Source organism: Aethalodelphis obliquidens, unplaced genomic scaffold (assembly GCF_003676395.1).
Source record: "Aethalodelphis obliquidens isolate GAN/ISIS:26980383/991018 unplaced genomic scaffold, ASM367639v1 scaffold1, whole genome shotgun sequence".
NCBI lineage: Eukaryota > Metazoa > Chordata > Mammalia > Artiodactyla > Delphinidae > Aethalodelphis > Aethalodelphis obliquidens.
In genome coordinates, this window is record NW_020837945.1 from 9,168,666 (window position 1) to 9,182,708 (window position 14,043).

A 14,043-nucleotide genomic window follows, 5' to 3' on the forward strand; every position below is an offset into this window, starting at 1 on the left:
CTCCCTTTTAAGGGACACGAAAACTGAGTTTTGTCTTCTCTTCCTATTACTGTCAAACAAAAGTCACCTTAGAACTCTCGATCACATGGGGCCTGTCACTGGCAGGAAGCGAGGCCTTCCCCTGTGAATGTATAACTTACAGTAAGTTCTCAGCAGACCAAAAAAAAATGCCTTTTATCATGCTCTGGTTTTTTTCCTCCCACTGTTTTATTTCACTTACAACATCACTCAGGCCCAAATGGTATTTGTCAGGAGTAATTGGCAAATGCTGGAGGCTGTGTTCAAGGCTGCCTGAATGGAAAATCTCAAAGCCATTGTCCATGTTGAAAGAAAATATTACATTTGATCTTTTTTTACGATTTCTGCAGACATGATGCGTGTCTGCATTCTTTAGCCTTATAACCCTTTATATTTGAGGGACAAAAAAAATCCCGGCAGGAAGTAGCCCTTCACAGCTAATTTACAGTATGCCGAGAAGTAACCACAACACATGAGAAGTCATTTTAAAAACATGACCATGATTTATTTTTATTAGCCATCTAATAAACCTGCACCGCTTTGCGGGTTCTTATACATTGAATTATGACTTCAAGCTTCGCGTTTCATGTCTCCTTCTACTAGGATGTTTATTCTTCTGGATAAAAATATTCCTAAGGATGGTGGCAGCCATGCTTGGGATGCTGGGATGCCCTCTCACGCGGGCTCCCTTGGAGGCTATGTGCTTCTCTGGTGCAGGATATCATGTAACCAGCAAATGAGAATCGTCTGATCAAACTGAGTCCCAGAGAGCAGAAATGATGCATCTGAGGGCCAGGAAGTGAATGGTGACACGTCTCCCAACCCATAAGTCTTCATACTGTATCAGACAGTCCCTCTTAGGTACACAGCAGAGTGTAAATGACATAGTTTGGAGGCTTTTTAAGGTCACACAACCCAACATAAATTTGCCTTTCTCCATGTTCCACATGTGTATAAGTATGTACCTATGAGGAAATGGCACAGACCAATGACGAGGACCACAGAGCTTCCCACCTCGAATCTGTGACACGGGGATAATTCTGGAGTCATAACACACACATGTTATAGAACACATGTTACAGTTGGGAGAGTGTTAGATTGAAGAACACATTTTACAGAAAACTCTGGATCAGGGGTCAGCCAGCCCCTATTTTTGTAAATAAAATATTTTTCTAAATGCAGACTTCTAAAAAATTGTGGTAAAATAGGTGTAACATAATAAAATTTGCCATTTAACCATTTTTAAGTGTATAATTCAATGACATTGAGTACAGTGTTGTGTGACCATCACCATTATCTATTTCCAAACATTTTCTATCACCCCAACAGAAATTCTGTACCCATTAAACAATAAGTCCCCATTCCCTCCTGCCCCCCCGCCCCCACACCTGGTAACCTTTCATCTACTTTATGTCTCTGTAATTTTCTATTCTAGGTATTTCATAGACGTGGAATCATATAACATTTGTCTTTTTGTGTATTGGTTTACTTCCGTCGGCATAATGTTTTTGAGGTTCATCTGTTCTAGCATATGTCAGTACTTCATTGCTCCCCCTGCTTAATTGAGGTATAATTGACAATTAAACATTGTATGTGTTTAAGGTGTACAACTTGATGATTTTGATATACATTATGAAAGAATCACCACAATCAAGCTATTTAACATATCCATCACCTCACGTAGTTACCATCTTTTTTAAAATTAAAATTATTATTTTTTTTTTAGTGGTGAGGACACTTAAGGTCTACCCTCTTAGCAAATTTTTTTTTTCGGTATGTGGGCCTCTCACTGTTGTGGCCTCTCCCGTTGCGGAGCAACAGGCTCCGGACGCGCAGGCTCAGCGGCCATGGCTCACGGGCCCAGCCGCTCCGCGGCATGTGGGATCCCGCCGGACCGGGGCACGAACCCGCGTCCCCTGCATCGGCAGGCGGACTCTCAACCACTGCGCCACCAGGGAAGCCCCATCCTCTTAGCAAATTTGAAAAACACATACAGTATTGTTAGCTGTGGTCACAGTGTTATACATTAGATCTTCAGAACTTAACTCACCTTGCATCATTGCTTTTTTTTTATTGTGGTAAAAACATAACATAAAATTTACCATCTTAACCATTTTAAAATGTACGGTCAGTAGTGTTTCCTATATTTAGTGTCTTGCAACAGATTTCTAGAACGTTTTCATCTTGCAGACCTGAAACTCTGTATCCGTTGAATAACACCTCCCCTTTACCCTCTCCCCTCTGCCTCTGGAACCACCATGCTACTTTTGTTTCTAAGAGTTCGACTCCTTTAGATGCCTCATGTAAGTAGAATCAAGCAGTATTTGTCCTTCTGTGTCTGACTTATTTCACTCAGCATCGTGTCCTTAAGGCTCCTCCATGTTGTAGTATGTGACAGGATTTCCTTCTTTTTTATGGCTGAATAATATTCTGCTGTCCGTATATACCATGTTTCGTTTATCTGTTAGTCAGTTGATGGACACTTGGGCTGTTTCTACCTCTTGGCTCTTGTGAGTAACACTGCTGTGAACTTGGATATGAAAGTATCTGTTTGAACATCTCCTTTCACTTTCTTTGGGTATATACCCAGGGGTATGTTAATGAAGTTTTATGGTAACACAGCTGGATCTCTTTGTTTACCGATTGTCTATGGCAGAGTTTACAACAGCGGAGCTGAGTAGTTGTGACAGAGACCCGATGGCTCACAAATGGCTCACAAAGCTGAAAATATTTACTGTCTGGCCCTTTACAGAAAAAGTCTGCTGACTCCTGCCCTAGATCTAATCAAATATGTGCTTCCTTTGGTGGTTCTGTTGGAGAGTTCCGTCTCCTGGGAACTGGTTTTGAACAAGGCTTAGTTCTTTACCTGGTGTCTTGCACTCACTTTACCAGGTATTTGGTACCTGGTATTCGGTATCACACTGGGCTTGCTCCAACCGCAGACAAGCTCTTTTGGCCCTAATACATCCACTCTCCTCCCAGGGCCTGGACTGACAATAATGTTCTTTCCCTCCCTTAAAACCTAGAGCAAGTATCATCTGTGCTGTGGCAACACTTTTTTTTTTTCTTGCCCCGACACATATGTTTTAGTTTCCCGTGGCTGCTGTAACAAATTACCACAAACTTGGCGGCTTAAAAACAATAGAATTTTATTCTCTCAATAAAGAATATTGGAGGCTGGCAGTCGGAAGTCCTGGAGGAAGGAAGGAGTCCTGGAGGCTGGAAGTCTGAAGTCCTGGAGGAAGGAAGGAGTCCTGGAGGCTGGAAGTCTGAAGTCCTGGAGGAAGGAAGGAGTCCTGGAGGCTGGAAGTCTGAAATCAAGGTGTCAGCAGAGTTGGTTTCTTCTGGAGGCTCTAGGGCAGACTCTGTTCCAGGTCTCTCTCCTTGCTTCTGCGGTTGCTGGCAATCCTTGGGGTTCCCTGGCTTGTAGCAGTATCACCTTAATCTCTGCCGCTAGGGCCAACATCACCTTCCTGTGTCTCTCTGTGTATCTGCTTCTGCTTCTTTTCCATTAAAAGGACTTGGCATTGGATTGAGGGTACACCTGGTTAATCTAGGGTGATCTCCTCTTGAGATCCTTCACATAATTACATCTATAAAAACCCTATAAGGTCATATTCATGGGTACTGGTGCTTAGAACTTGGACCTTTCTTATGAGGGTGTGGTGAGGACACGGTAGAGGAGGCAAAACGTTTCCTCTGCTCTTAGGTTCAGTGGCTGGGGCTTGCAAATGAACTGGCAGTAGACAGACCAAGAGGAGAAAGATTTACTTTGCATGCATGTGAGTGTTGCAGGAAGGGGGACCCCTTCCAGGGCCCAAGAATGGGCTCTTGTCTAACACTCAGAAACGAATTGTCTGAGGATTCACACGTGCTGACGAAGCAAGAGACTTTATTGGGAAGGGGCGCCCGGGAGGAGAGCAGCAGGGTGAGGGAACCTAGGCGGATAGCTCTGCCGCGTGGCTCGAAGTCTCAGGTTTTATGGTGACGGGATTAGTTTCTGGGTTGCCTCTGGCCAATCATTCTGGCTCAGGGTCCTTTCTGGTGGCACACACAACTGCTCAGCCAAGATGGATTCCAGTGAGAAGGATTCTGGGAGGTTGGTAGGACATATGCACTGGCGTCTCCTCTCTTCTTTTGCCCTTTCCCGTATTCTTCCCGTTTGTGTTGGCTTGTGAGTTCCGTGTTCCTGGCTAGGATCTCCTGTCATAAAATAACTCATGCAAATTGTTGCTGTCTTTGCCTGGCCAGGGCAGGCGGTTTCAGTCAGTGTTTTCCCTAACATAAGGGCCACACAGAAAAGAAATGAAAACTCCAAAATGTGGTTAGGTTTCAGAGACTATATGTCATTTTTTTTTTAAAAAAGGTGATATACTGTAGAGAAAAGACTAGACAAAGGAAAAGGGGTTTGTACTTCTGGGGGGAGGGTAAATTGTGGGAAGGTGAATGTTTGGGGAAACTAATGGAAGATAAGGGCTGTTTAGTAAGGTTTGTTATGCAGACCAAGTTGGCAATCTCCAGTGATGGGAATCTCTGGGGATTAAGAGTTGTTCTCTTCCTGGTGTGGGGACAGGGGAGGACACCTTAACAAATGGAAGTTTATGCCCTGATTTTAGGCAAAAAGGAGGAGGGCAGAGAGTTCCTCCTGCACCTGCTGTGTCTCAGTTGCCTTCAGTGCAAAAGAGTCCTTATGCCAAAGTGGCGTGTTTTGGGGTGGCATATTCTGATCCCTTTCAACACCCTTCAACCCACCACACATATAATGGATGACATTCACATCCAGGCTATATAGCTATATATACATCTGATATAATGACACATCCCATGAGTGGACTCAGATTTTTGGAAAATACAAAGAAATCTTGCAGGGAAATAAGGCAAATGACACTGTGCTTTTTTGGGTGACTTTTATAAATACATTTATCCACATGTTAAATAAAGCAGCCATGTGATGATCTCAAAAACTGTTCACTTTGCAAAAAACTGTTAATGTGATTATTGAAAATTATTTAAAAGTGTATTTTATGGTACAGATTTAAAAAAAAATGAGTATTGATTTTGTTCTCCTTCTGTATTCCTCAGATAATTCAGTAGGCACGTGCTACAATAAATACGTTTAAATAAAGACCATTCTGTTAAAAGTCACGATAAATGGAATTCACAGATATTTGAATGCTATTAGTAGGGAGAGATCACGTGATGGCCTTGATCTGCAGGTGGCTTTCCCTGCTTATAAGGGACACAGTCATATTCAAGCTGTTTGATTTTTTTTTTTTTTTGGTGATACGTGCCTGAGAGTAAATTTGAAATAATTTGAAAGTAAATTGGAAAAAAATAAAGAATACTGAATACAGCCAGCTTGCAGATTTCTCTAGTACGCTGACTGAGGAGGGGCGTGGTAGCATTCTGTTCCCTGGTGATGCAGAGACTGCTGACACATTCTTTGCTTGTCCTTGATGTCTTTCTTACTGAAAATATATCCCTGAGTGAAATTCAAAAGAGAACAACAGAAACTGTGAAACCACACCTCGTGAGCAGTATAAATTGTAGTTCCCACAACTGTCAACTGTATCATGGGCTTTTGGGTGTTTGTGGTGGGACAGTAGTTAACTATCTCTCCTTCATCTTAAGCCAACTTTTTTTTTTTTTAATTGGAAAAGTGCATCATTATTTCTTGATTTAAAAAAGTGACATTATTTCAGGAGTCACATTAAATCTACTCTAAATTATTGAAAGAATAATTTTACATCAGAGCTGTTAAATTTTTATTAATAACAAGTTATTTGTGCACACCTTGGGCTGCCTGGGATAATGTGAAGGTTGAACTTAATATGCAAGGTGGTTTCCCTGTTGAAAAATTAGGGGCTTCTCCAGCCAGAGCACCACAGTGATACACAGCAGTGGAAATGGGAGTCACAGCTACATTTTCTGGAGAGAGATCAAAGATCAGGACAAAGCAGGGGGTCCTTTTATATGAAAGCTTGCAGAGTAGGCGCTAGGAGTTCTGGGGCTGTCTAGAGCTGCATGGGTTGGAACGGGAGTGGCCAGGGCAATGCAGTCCCCACTCTGCTGGACTGATCCTTTGAGGTGAGATTTTTGGAGTGGATCATGGAGAAACAGAGAACGTGTTAGAATTAGGATAAGAAGACTTCAAGGAAACAAGGAGCCTCTCCAGCATCTATAATCAGGGGGAGGCGGGGTGAGCACACACCAAAGGGCATTGCAGACAGGGAGGGACCTGTGACCTGCTATCACACCGAGGAAGCCACTGCAGCACTTCACACCCCTGGGGCCCTGCCTTGGCTCCCCATCAAAAGCACACCTAATTTCAGAACACGCCTCCTCCAATCTTACCATGCAAAATCCTACTCCAAAAGGAGAAGAGGGAAGGAAGTTAAGGACTGTGGGAGAGAAGCAGAGGGTTTTTATAATCACTTCGCAGCTTCTACCCAAGGGTTGTTCTGCTCTTCCCAATCATCTCGTATTCTTGGGAGCTCAACTGTGTGTCTGCAGCTAGGAGGGATGGAGAAAGGCCGTAGTATAGAGTTGGAGAGACTTGGATTGATGTGTATCTGTCTCCATATCACCATGTTCGCTTCCCATTAAAATGTGGCACCTCCAAATCTGTGACATAACATTGCCATGTAATTTGGCAACGTGCAAAGAGAAAAAAAAAAAATACACGGTTTGCCTGAAGTAGGAGAAATATGAAATATAATCATTCACAACAGTCATATCAATTGTAAAGCATAAATCTTTTGATTCTAGTATAGTGTAAACCAGTGGTTGACAAAATATGGCCCATGGACCAAATCTGGCCTGATGCTCGTTTTTTGGTAAATGTTTTATGAGAACACAGCTAAACCCATCCATGTACACAATGTCTGTGGCTGCTTTGTTCTTACAAAGGCTGATTGAATTGTTGCAACAAAGACCCTCAGGCCTGCAAAGCTGAAATATTTAGTATGAATAAATGGAAAAAGTTTGCCGACCCCAATTAAAAACTTAAGATGGAAACCAAAAGCAAAGGTGAACTACAGACACAGTCTAAGTGGTGGTCTTGTATTATAACATTAGATTGCGTCTGTACTCTCCCCTTGACTTGTTTTGCTTTCTGAGCTACTTTCATGGTAAAAGTGAAGAGCTTACTGGTAAACCTGTAGAAAACAAATGACAGTGATAGGTGGCCCCAGATGCTTTTTTTTTTTTTTTTTTTTTTGCGGTATGTGGGCTTCTCATTGTTGTGGCCTCTCCAGACAGGGGCACGAACCTGCGTCCCCTGCATCGGCAGGTGGACTCTCAACCACTGCGCCACCAGGGAAGCCCGAAACAGCAGTTTTTTACATCCTCTGATTACAGGAGCATAAATTCTATATTTCGAATACAGAAAAAGAAAAACGCCAATGTCTTACATCTTTTTTAACTTGATGTTGAATGTGCAGGGCTTTGAGACTTTGAGGAATCATGTCCAACATTGTACTGAGCAACTTTAAAGAAATAGTGGATTGAAACGCAATGAATTTAGGATGGAGAAGCAGTGGCTTGTATTTCCATTCAGGCCTGTCAGGGAGTCAGTTCATCTGTATTTCTTGTTTTGTAATTTTGGCAATCTGACATATCTAGGAAGTGAGATTGATTTGCTCACCTTTCGGAAGAGCAGTGAGTAAAGAATCTGTTTCTAAATGATTTTTGCCATAAAATTCCATCAATTTGGACTCGTAATAGTTTAGATATAATATATCCCTGACAAGTTTTGTTTTCACATCTGTGGCCTGAGATGTGGTGTTTAATGAAGCAGAATCCCAATAGGCGTTTCCATCTTACTAGAGTTTTTGGAAGAATCTTAAATGGATCCAAGCATATACTTCATGGTGGCTCCTAAGATAATTCTGTTTCTCTCATTCTTTTGCCCAGAAGAACTCTCTTCCTCAAACATGTTTTTCTGTCCAAGTTGAGTCTCTTGGGCACCAAATCCCTCCCCCGGCTCCTCTCCCTTCTGTGGAGTGCCTTGCTCTCCCTTAGTTCCTCTTAAACCCCTCCACTCCCCCTTCCTTCCCTGTGGCCCCTTCCTGATTTCTCCTGGACCTCTGTCTTTGATTCCTGATTCCTTTCCATAAGTTCTCCTGCAAAACAAACTTTTCTCACCCACTGCACCCCACCCCCAGAGAAACCCATGCTTCTCATCATGTCACCCTCCTCCTCCTCCTTTTCCTTCCTCTTTCTCTTCACATCCTTTGGGGAACACTCTTAGGAACTTCAAATTCTCACTGTCCTTTTAAAAATTGAGAGATAATTTATGATAAAATTCACCTTTTAAAAGTATCCAATTCAGTCATTTTCAGTATATTCACAAAGCTGTGTAACTATCACTATTATGTAATCCCAGAACATTTGCATCACCCTCAAAAGAAACACCTGGTCTATTAGCAGTCACTCCCCACTTCCCCTCCCTTCAGCCCCTGGTAACCACTAATCTACTCTGTTTCTGTGGCTTTGCCTATTCTGGACATTTTATGTAATAGGAATCATAGAACAGGTGGCCTTTTGTGAGTGGCTTCTTTTATTTAGCATGATGTTTTCAAAGGTCATCCATGTTTTCGCATATATCAGTACTTCATTAATTTTTATGTGGAAGAATATTCCATTATAAGGATATACCATATTTTGTTTATTCATTCATCAGTTGGACATTTGGGTTATTTTCATTTTGGGGCTATTCGAACATTGCTGCTATGAACATTTCTATACGAGGTTTTATGTGAACATGTGTTTTCAGTTCTCTTGGGTATATACCTAGGAGTGGAATTTTGAAGAACTGCCAAACTGTTTTCAAAAGTGGCTGTCATTTTAATTCCCACCAGCAATGTATGAGGGTTGCAGTTTCTCTGCATCCTCACCAACACTTGTTTTGTCTATCGTTTTGATTATAGCTATCCTAGTGAATATGAAATAGTATCTAATTGTGCTTTTTGTTAGCATTTCCTTGGTGACTGTGATGTTGAGCAGATTTTCATGTTTCTTATTGACCATTGTGTATCTTCTTTGGAGAAATGTCTATTCAAGTCATTTGCCCATTTTTAAATTGGATTATTTGCTTTTTATTGTTGAGTTGTAAGGCTTCTTTATATATTCTGTATACTAGATCCTCAGCAGACATATGATTTGCAAATATCTTCTCCCATTCTGTGGGGTATCTTTTCATTTTCCTGATAGTGTCTTTTGGAACACAAAAGTTTTTGATTTTGATTAAGTCCAATCTATTTTTTTTCTTTAATTGCTTGTGCTTTTGGTGTCATATCTGAGAAACCATTGTCTAATTGAAAGTCACAAAAATTTACACCTGTTTTCTTCTAAGAGTTTTATAGTTTTAGCTCTTACATGTAGGTCTTTGATTCATTTTGAACTAATTTTTGTATATGGTGTGAAGCAAAGGTCCAACTTCATTCTATGTATTTATTTGTTTATATTGCCCCACCATGCAGCATGCGATATCTTAGTTCCCCGACCAGGGATCGAACCTGTGCCCCCTGCAGTGGAAGCGCGGAGTCTTAACCACTGGACCGCCAGAGAGGTCCCCCAACTTCATTCTTCTGTGTATGAATATCTAATTGTCTCAGCACCATTTGTTGAAAAGACTATAATTTTCCCATTGAATTGTCATGGTACTCTGCTGGAAGTCAATTGCTCGTAAGTGTACGGGTCTACTTCTGGACTCTCAATTCTTTTCCATTGATCTAGCTGTCTATCCTTATGCTAATATCATGCTATCTTGATTACTGTACCTTTGTAGTACATTTTGAAATTGGAAAATGTGAGCCTTCCAAATTTGTTTTTCTTTTTAAGATTTTATTATTGTTTTGGATATTCTGAGTCCCTTGAATTTCCATATGATTTTTAGGATCAATTTGTCAGTTCCTGCAAAAAAGCCAGCAAGGATTTTTAGAGGGATTGTGTTGAATCTGTAGATAATTTGAGGACTGTAACCATTATATCAGTTACGGTTCTATCAGTCAAACAGAACTGGTAGGAGGCGCACACGTAACACACACACACAGCAGTAAGTTGGCTCCTGCAGTTGTGGGGCCTGCTAGGCAAGTCTGAAGTCTGCAGGGCAGGGTGTCTAAAGAGCAGGCTGGTACTCTGGGACATGAGGAGAAATTGAAGTCCACAGGTGGAATATCTTCTACTTGGACACCTCAGTTCTATGCTTACAACTTTCAACTGATTGAATCAGGCCCGCCTGAATTATTTAAGATAATCTCGTTTACTGAAAGTCAGCTGTTTATAGAGGATAACCACATCTACAAAATACCTTCATAGCAACACCTTGATTAGCGTTTGATTGAATAACTGGGGACTGTAGCCTGGTCAAGCTGACACATAAAACTGACATCACCGCTACCTTGACTATATTACGTCTCCCAATCCATGAGCATGAAATATCTTTCCACTTGCTTAGATCTTTAAAAATTTATTCCAGGGAGGCTTTGTAGTTTCCATTGTATATGTCTTGCACTTCTTTTGTTAAATTTACTCCTACCTATTTTGTTGTTTTTGATGTTATTGTAAATGGAATTGTTTTCTTATTTTCATTTTTGGATGGTTCATTGCCCTGTATAGAAATACAGTTGATTTTTGTATACTGACCTTGTATCCTACAGCCTTGCTGAACTCTTTATTAACTCTAATAGTTTATTTTGTGGATTTCTTAAGATTTTCTATATATGTGATCTGCAAAGAGAGAAAGTTTTACTTCTTTCTAATGTGGATGCTTTTTATTTCTTTTTCTTGTCTAATTGCCCTGGCTAGAACCTCCAGTACAATATTGAATAGAAGTGGTGAGAGGGGCCTTCTTGTCTTGTTCCTGCTATTAGTGGCAAAGTTTTCAGTCTTCTACCATTAAGCATGATGTTAACTCTGGGTTTTTGAGATACCCTTTATCAGGTTGAGAAAGTTCCCTTCTATTCCTACTTTATTGAGTGTTTTTATCATGAAAGGGTATTGGGGTTTGCCAAATGCCTTTTCCATGTCTAATCATATGGTTTTTATCCATTATTCTCTTAATAAGGTATATTACTTTGATTGATTTTCATATCAACTAACCTTACATTCCTGGGATAAATCCCACTTTGTTGTGGAGCATAATCCTTTTTATATGTTGCTAACGTTTTGTTGAGGATTTTTGTATCTGTATTCCTATGGGATATTGGTCTATAGTTTTTTTTTCTTGTAATATCTTTGCCTGATTTTGGTATCAGAATGATACTGACCTTGTAGAATGAGTTTGGAAGTGTTTCCTCTTCTTTTCTTTGGAAGACTTTGTGAAGACTTGGTGTTTTTCACTGTATTTTACAGCAGAATGTAGATCTCCTCAGCCTCCGTTCTAAAATGTTGAAAGAGGCAAGTGAGAAGGAATAGCCCCTTTGTGCTTCTAGATGTTGTCATCTCTGCATGATGCCTGGATCTACGCAGCCTCCTTGGGACTATGACGGGAGTCATCCCAAGTCAACACCCTGAGGATGGCAGAGTATAAAGAAGGAAAGAATACACACTCCTTATGAGTGTGGAGACCTCCTGTCTCCTTCCCTGTTATGTGAACTAACATGTCTTTATTATTGTTTAAGCCCCTTTTGGTTAGGTTTTCGGTTATTTGCAGCTAAAAATATCTATCTGATAGTTATTATTGTATCCTCTGCAATAGGAGCATTCCTTGTTTTTAAAATTTTCTTCCACTTTCTATGTCATCGGGTTAAGACATACTGTGCCTGCAGAAAGGTATCATCAGAGGGACTAGACAGTCACTGGATTCTGTTTAAAATAAACCAAGTACAGTCTCAAGGTTATGTGGTCTGTAGCTCTGCCAGGGCTCTTTAGGATGTCATGACCATTAAAAAAACCCTCAAGGGGTTACCGTTTTTGCCCCTTGTATGAACGTGGGTAATATAAAGGACAAATTGAATTTGGAGAGACATACTGTGGAGCCCGAATTGTAACTCAGAGAATGAACAGGTATATGAGTCAGGGTTGTCCAGAAAAACCAAAGGAATAGAATTGTGAGATGGCCCCAGATTCCTGCTGCCTGGTGTACATACTCTGTATAATCCCCCTTCCTTCTTAAGTGTGGACAGGACTATGAATACCACGACTAGGTTATGCTAAAAGTGAAGGGATTTTGCAAAATATAATTAAGACTCCAAATCAGTTATCTTTGAGTTAATCCAAAGAGATTATCTTGAGTGGGCCTGACTTAATCAGGCAAGCCCTCAAAAGGGACCAAGTCCTTCTTGAAGAGGTAGATTTGAAGTGTGAGGGGACCTGTGGAGGAGGCCACGTGGCAAGGGCTAGAGTATAGCCTCAAGTAGCTGCGAGTGGTCCCCAGTTGGCAACTAGCGAGAAAATGAGGACCTCAGTCCTATAGCTCTAAGGCAGTGCATTCTGCCAACAACCCCATGTTGCTTAGAAGTGGATCTTTCCCTCATTGAACCTCCACATGAGGATGCACCTGGCTAACAAGTTGATTTCAGCCTTGTGAGACTGTCTTGGTCAGCTCAGGCTGCTATAACAAAAATGCCATAGACTGGGTAGCTTAAACAACAGACATTTATTTCTCACTGTTCAAGATCTTGGAAGTCCAAGATCAGTGTGCTGGTGGATTCTGTGTGTGGTGAAGACCCTCTTCCTGGTTTGCATGGGACTGCCTTCTTGCTATATAATCACACGGCAGAGAAAGAGAGAGCTCTGGTCTCTTCTTTTTCTTACAAGGCTCTAATACTTTCGTGGGGGCCTCACCCTCATGACCCCATCTAATCTTAATTACCTTCCAGAGGTCCCATCACATTGATGATTAGAGCTTCAACATATGAATTTTGGGGTGACACAAACATTAGTCCATTAGCAGAAGTCCTGAGCAAAGAACCTTGTTAAAGTGTACTGGATCTTGGACTACAGAAACTGTGAAATAATACATTTGTGTTACGTTAAGCCACTAAGTTTGTTGTAATTTGTTATTCAGCAGTAGAAAATTAACATAGGTACCATTTCAAATATCGCTCCTTTATATTGAAAGAATATCTCAGTGATCAACATAAAGTAAATTACTAAAAGTAATGTTTGGCAACTCAGGAAATTACATAGATCAGATGCCCCAGCAAATTGCCTTTTCTTTCTCTTTTTTTTTTTTTTCCATTAAACATTGTCACTTCTGATGGGACCTCACAGACAAGGAGAGTGTAGGGGATACTTTTTCATCTTCTCCAAGAGAGTTGGCTAGGTGTGATCAGCCCTTGGGAGGCCAGTGTATTGAGAGGCCCCTGTCCTGGTCCTTGGCCAGTGGAAGCCACAGTTAGCGCTGGCTTGTACACATTTGTGGGTTCCTTCTATAGGGAGGAAATCTATTCCAGGGAAGAGCATCCAAGTTAAGGAAAGCCTCAGCATTGGGAAAGATTGCTTAAAATACACGGGACTGATACCTGGCTGAATTTTTTTCTCTATGTAATGAGATATAATTCTTTCTTGAAACCTTATTACTCAGGAAAAATTTTTCAGGCAAATCCAGTTGGCTAGGTAAGTTCCACTTGTCCTGTTAGCAGTTTGAGCATCACTCGTGGTTGTTAGGTGGAGCTCGAAGACGGTGTCCTGACTATATGTTATTAAACTGTTTCACAAAGTGATTTTTTTTAAAGACAAATGATCATCAAAACCACTGACCTTTTATTAACCTTACTCAAGAAAGTTCTTGGGATTATTTCTTAATGTTACAGATTATTATGGGACAATTTTTTTCTTTGGCTTTGATGGGATCAAAGGTAGTTGTGTACATTTCTAGTTTGTAAGGCAACAGAAGAGGCAGAGAAGTACCATTCTTGTTGTTGTTGGATTGATGATGAAAATGAGAATAAGATGAAGGGTTTTTTTTTTTGTAAATGTAAAAAATGTCCAGTCATTTGTACAAATGGTTTAAAAGCCTTGAGATTTTAGGCGTGTATATTTGCAATTTTTCTCCTTTACTCATTAATTACTAATATG

General features: G+C 40.8%; 1 protein-coding gene across 5 annotated transcripts in view; it reads left to right on the forward strand.

The window, feature by feature from the left end:
• Nucleotides 1-14,043, forward strand: part of SETD4 (SET domain containing 4) — a 219,920-nt gene that overhangs the window by 42,142 nt on the left and 163,735 nt on the right. Inside the window, exon 12 of one of the 5 annotated variants that reach the window (XM_027100605.1) lies at nt 3,185-3,301. The exons of 3 other annotated variants lie outside the window; for them this stretch is intronic. The gene's annotated coding sequence lies outside the window, so the exon portion shown is untranslated. Of the gene's footprint in view, nt 1-621; nt 1,242-3,184; nt 3,302-14,043 lie in introns of those variants that run through there. One more of the 5 variants, XM_027100626.1, reaches the window with a different exon arrangement.